Here is a 5,631-nt window from a genome sequence, read left to right as displayed (position 1 = left end):
CATATTCGGTAATTGTCTTTAATGTATTTGCCACCATTTGATCCATGGGAAATTTATCTAACGTTATTATTTAGTTTTAAGGAGTTAAAATGGCTCTTAACACCTTTGGCTGACATGTTGTATCACATTATTTTGTTAGTTAACGTTTTGGGCGTTTTTTTGTTGGAGTGGGCGGGTTTTTGAGAGCTTTTGGGCTGGAAATCGTCCATCCAATCTGGCAACACTGGTGCGGGTGCGGGTTAGTGATGGGAAGTTCGATTCTTTTCCGCGGTTCTTTCGGACGGTTCGATTCAATAAACCGGTTGAAAAAACCGGTTCACCGGTTCTTTTACGCTCGACGTAATGACGTCATTGGCGATGACGTAATGGCGTCATGTCTATCAAACATTCAAATATATAAAGTCAGTAATCATAACTTTAGTCAGTTAAAAACCTCATAATCATGAAAAGTTTACAATTAAGTTTTGCAACAATGCACCCAAATACAGTAACAGCAATAATGTGCATATGAGGATTTAAATCTTGAAGATATAAAGTAAATAAATTAGGTGTCATCAGCGCTATACATAAACCATTGCGATGTATTTGTTATTAAATGAACTTACGTTTCGCCAGATTGCCCCTTCATTCAAGCCCTCGGTTTACCCGCGCTCATAACATTAGCACAGAATCAGTTCAGAATCAAATACCAAAAGAATCAGTTCGGTTCAGACGCGCTGTGAGTCAGTCGGCTTTACTCTGAATCACGCATGCGCAGTATCATCAGCTCCTCTGTTCTCAAAACGGACACGTCCGAAAGAAACTGTTTTGGTTCAGTGTACTGATGATCCGAAAACCGATGCAACCGGTTCTTGACTCGAGAACGAGAATCACTCTAACCGGCACGTGCTGCAGTTCAGTATAATCAGCGGCTCTACTCGTGTTCGTGTTCTGTTTACTACAAACTCAATTTGTGAATGTGTCATCATTAACTATAAATACAGTACACATATTTCATAAATCATCCCTTATTCCTATTAAACATAGAGTCTTTAGAGTTCTTAATTATTGTCCAACTTCCCTGAAACCCCCTCTGGCCTATTCATAATCTACAATATACAGATAAGAATCGTTCATCTTAAAAAAATAAATAAATAATAATAATAATAAAAATGTATATAGATCTTTTATCACACTTTCCGAAATACTTTACACGCATGCGCAGTAGCATCAGTTCATCGGTTCTCAAATCGGACGCGTCCGAAAGAAACGGTTTTCGTTCAGTGTACTGGTGATCCGAAAACCGATGCAACCGGTTCTTGACTCGAGAACGAGAATCAGCTCATCGGTTCTCAAATCGGACGCGTCCGACAGAAACGATTCTCAGTTCAGTGTACTGGTGATCCGAAAACCGATGCAACCGGCTCTTGACTCAAGAACGAGAACTGCTCCAGCAGTGGGCGTGTTCGTTCGTTATCTGGCTCGGCTCGGTGTTCATCTTCAGTTCGGTCTACACAGCAGTTCAGTCAGTGTACTGTTTGAGTAAATTAATTACTCCGGGATATTGGTTTATTCTGACTCAGAGGGAGTGTCAGTCACGTTAAAAAAGTTAACATCTTAAGTAATTTGTGGATTAATGCTTATTGGAGACGTGAACCGTTTCAAACGATTCAGTTCGATTTGGTGAACTGGTTCAACCGGTTCACTAAGAAGAGCCGGTTAAATTGAACGATTCGTTCACGAATCGGCCATCACTAGCACTGCGGGTGCATGGAACAGAGCGGTTTGCGTGAGCGTTTGTTGAGTGATCGTGAAGAGCGTGTGGTGAGTTTGAGTGTTTTCTCTGCCCGCTGTGGCTTTTTTTTTCTTTGTTTGAATATCGCTATTTTTGACGTTTAATCTGTATTGATTAGATAAAACAAAATAGCGCTTTTTGGCCGTTTGGTTCCCAGTGTATCGCTGAGGGCATGACGGCCCAAGGTGTTGATTCGCTCGGTTCTTTCTCTCGTGCGCATGCGTGAGCGTTTGTTGAGTGAGCGGGGAGAGCGTGTGGTGAGTTTTGAGAGAGTTTCTTTGCCCGCTTGTGGCTTTTTTTCTTGTTTGAATATCTCTATTTTGACGTTTAATCTGTATTGATTAGATAAAACAAAATAGCGCTTTTTTGGTCGTTTGGTTCCCAGTGCATCGCCGAGGGCATGGCGGCCCAAGGTGTTGACTCGCTCGGTTCATTAACGCGGCGCCATGGGGTTAAAGTGGTGGCCGCTGCAAGTGTTGAAGATTGCATCTTGGCTATCGGAGAGGTTGTTGGACATAAGAGCATTCTAGCAGCGTCAAGGATGAGTAACGCGGTTGTTTGTTTTTTGAACACTGTAGAAAATGCCAATAAGGTTGTGGAAAGAGGACTTGTAATTTGTGGCCTTTTTACACCTGTGCTCTCTCTTTCAACTCCTGCGAGAAAAGTTATCCTGTCAAACATCCCACCTTTTATCAAAGATGAAGTTTTGGTTAAAGAATTGTCCCGTTTCGGAAAGTTAGTTGCTCCTGTGAAAAAGATCGCGATCGGGAGTAAATCTGAATTGATCAAACATGTGGTGTCTTTTAGGAGATACATGTATATGATTTTGAGTGAAAACAGAACACAACTGAATTTAAATCTGAAATTCAGATTTGATGATTTCGACTATACTGTCTATGTATCCACTGATATAATGAAGTGTTTCGGATGCGGGAAAACCGGGCATTTGGCTCGTACTTGTCCCGAAAATGGGGGTACACGCACAAAGCAAAACACGATAGATGAGGGGGTGGTGCAAAACGTGGAGAGCGTTGCTGGAACATCTGTGCCAGTACCTGTGATTTCAACACAGAGTTTCAAGGGCCAACTAAGATAGTGCCCAGTGAACAAACAGTTAAAACTGTTCAAACCATGATTGAAATCATGGCAGATAATAATAATGAGTCGAATGTGAGCTTGCTTAAAGAAGCTACTGTGATAGAAGAATTGATGGACACACAGAATAGTTCAATGACCTGTTTAGCTGATATAGAGTCCTTATCAGAGAAAGTTAATTTGTGTGAAGTAGACATGGATCAAGGTGTCTTTAAAACTCCTCTAAAATGGAAAAAGAAAGACAGAGAAGAAGAATCAAAACAAGCAAGAAAAGAACAGAAGAATGATACAGATAATAGTGAAAGTGAAAGTGAATTGTCTGATTCTAGTGCTTCAAGTTGCTCACAAAGTGAATGGTTATGTAAGGATTACAGTGCTGAAGAAATTAAGAAGTTTTTAAAAGTAACAAAAAATCAGAGAGGAGTACAGATTGCTGATTTCTTTCCAGACCTTAAACGGTTTGCAGAAAGTACTAAGAATCTAATGAGTGAAGGTTTCTTTCTGGATAAAGAAGTATATCGACTGAAATTTTTTTTCAAAAATCCAAAATCAGTTGAATAATGATAATGACAAAGAGGCATAACTCTTTTATCTTGAGTGGCTGTGTGTTTCTGTATAGCTTAATTTTTTTTGTTTCCTTTTCTTCTTTACACATGACAGACATACGTATAGCATCTTTAAATGTGAACGGAGCCAGAGATGATGTAAAGAGAATGCAAGTGTATGAAACAATGAGACCGAAACAACTTGATGTTCTTTTTTTACAAGAAACACACAGTGATGATAAAAATATTACAGATTGGAAAAAAGAATGGAATGGTCATATATTTTTAAGTTATAAAACTTCACGTAGTGGAGGAGTTACCATCTTGTTTGCAAAGAATTTCACCCCATATTCTTTTAAGATGGAGGAAATAGTGAAGGGTAGACTTCTAAAAATTCAAGCCTTTTTTGAAAAATATGTTCTGAATTGTATTTGTGTATATGGCCCCACTTTACCTATAGAGAGAGTGGCTTTTTTAGATATTTTATGCTCAACTCTAGACAAATGTAATAGCGAAGAATATCTATTTCTTGGTGGAGATTTTAATTGTGTTGAGCAAAATATTGATCGCAACCATATAGAACCACATATGCCTTCTCGTAAGCGGTTTTGTGAAATAATTGTAAGAAATGACCTAAGTGATGTCTGGAGAAGTCTAAATGGAGATTTAAGGCAATAAACATGGGCTCATGCCCATGACAATCTATTGTCTTTAGCAAGACTAGACAGATTTTACAGTTTCAATCACCATCACAGTGTTTTTAAGAGTTGTATAATAAACCCAGTTGGTTTTTCAGACCACAGTTTAGTTATTTGCAGTGTTTTTTTCAATTGTGTTTCAAGGAGTGCATATTGGCACTTTAACACGGCTCTGATAAATGATGCTTTTTTTAAAGAGACTTTTGCATTTTTTGGAGAAAATTTTAAGAATGAAAAGTTTTCTTTTTCTTCTCTGCAGAGTTGGTGGGATTTTGGCAAGACTCAAATCAAAGCTTTTTGTCAACAGTATACTCAAAATATCACAAAGGAGACAATCAAGTCTATAAAAGTTTTAGAAACAGAAATATTGAATTTTCAAGATATGGCACAATTAACTGGAAATCAAGCGTATATCGATTCTCTTTTTTTAAAGAAAACTGCTTTATCTGACCTACAAGAGATGAAGGCACAGGGGGCACTGGTCAGATCGCGTTTTAAAAATGTAGAACAGATGGATGTACCGTCTAAATATTTTTTCGGTTTGGAAAAAAAGAATGGCCAGAAACATTTTATCCATTCGTTACTTTCTGAGTCTGGATCCTTGTTGTCAGACTCCAAGGAAATAAGAGAAAGAGCAGTTCGTTTTTATAAAAAACTTTACAAGTCTGAATATAAAGAAGATAAAGATCTAGAGGATGCTTTTTTTGGAAAATTATATGATTAAATCTAGACTGCTAATTGATTTTTATTTTTATAAAACTAACTGTCTAGAAGTGTTTGAAAATATATGGTGTCATAGAGGGGCATTGTGTTCGGTTGTGGAAAAGGAAATTTATCTTTCACATTTTCTATAAATATGATGTGATTTTATATTTTAATGTTTTGATATTTTTAAATTTTTCTGTAATGTTTTTTGAAAATCAAAATCTGTCTCTCTCTCTCTCTGTCTCTCTCTGTCTCTCTCTCTCTATGTCTCTCTGTCTCTCTCTCTCTCTCTGTCTCTCTCTCTCTATGTCTCTCTGTCTCTCTCTCTCTCTGTCTCTCTCTCTCTCTGTGTCTCTCTCTCTCTCTCTCTCTCTGTCTCTCTCTCTCTCTCTGTCTCTCTCTCTCTCTCTGTCTCTCTCTCTCTCTCTCTGTCTCTCTCTCTATGTCTCTCTCTCAATTCAATTCAATTCAATTCAAATGAGCTTTATTGGCATGACTGTGAAACAGCACAATGTTGCCAAAGCAATAAACAGTGAACAAGTTATACAGATATATAGATAAAAAAAAAATAATAATAAAATAAATAAATAAATAATAATAATAGTAAAAAAAAAAAACCTATTCATATCCATATTGTACATATATAATCACATAACACAAAAAATAAATAAATAAACAAAAAAAGTGAATACAGGGTAAATATTTACAGAGAGCATTGCTTAAGTACAGGAGTTTAGTTTTTGTCCCTCATGATGTGACAGGAGGACACATACTGCGCTGTGAGCTGGACACACTTCTCTTTCTCTCCCAAAAT

Source organism: Carassius carassius, chromosome 44 (genome assembly GCF_963082965.1).
Source record: "Carassius carassius chromosome 44, fCarCar2.1, whole genome shotgun sequence".
Classification (NCBI taxonomy): Eukaryota; Metazoa; Chordata; class Actinopteri; order Cypriniformes; family Cyprinidae; genus Carassius; species Carassius carassius.
Note: the sequence above shows the minus strand (reverse complement) of the source record.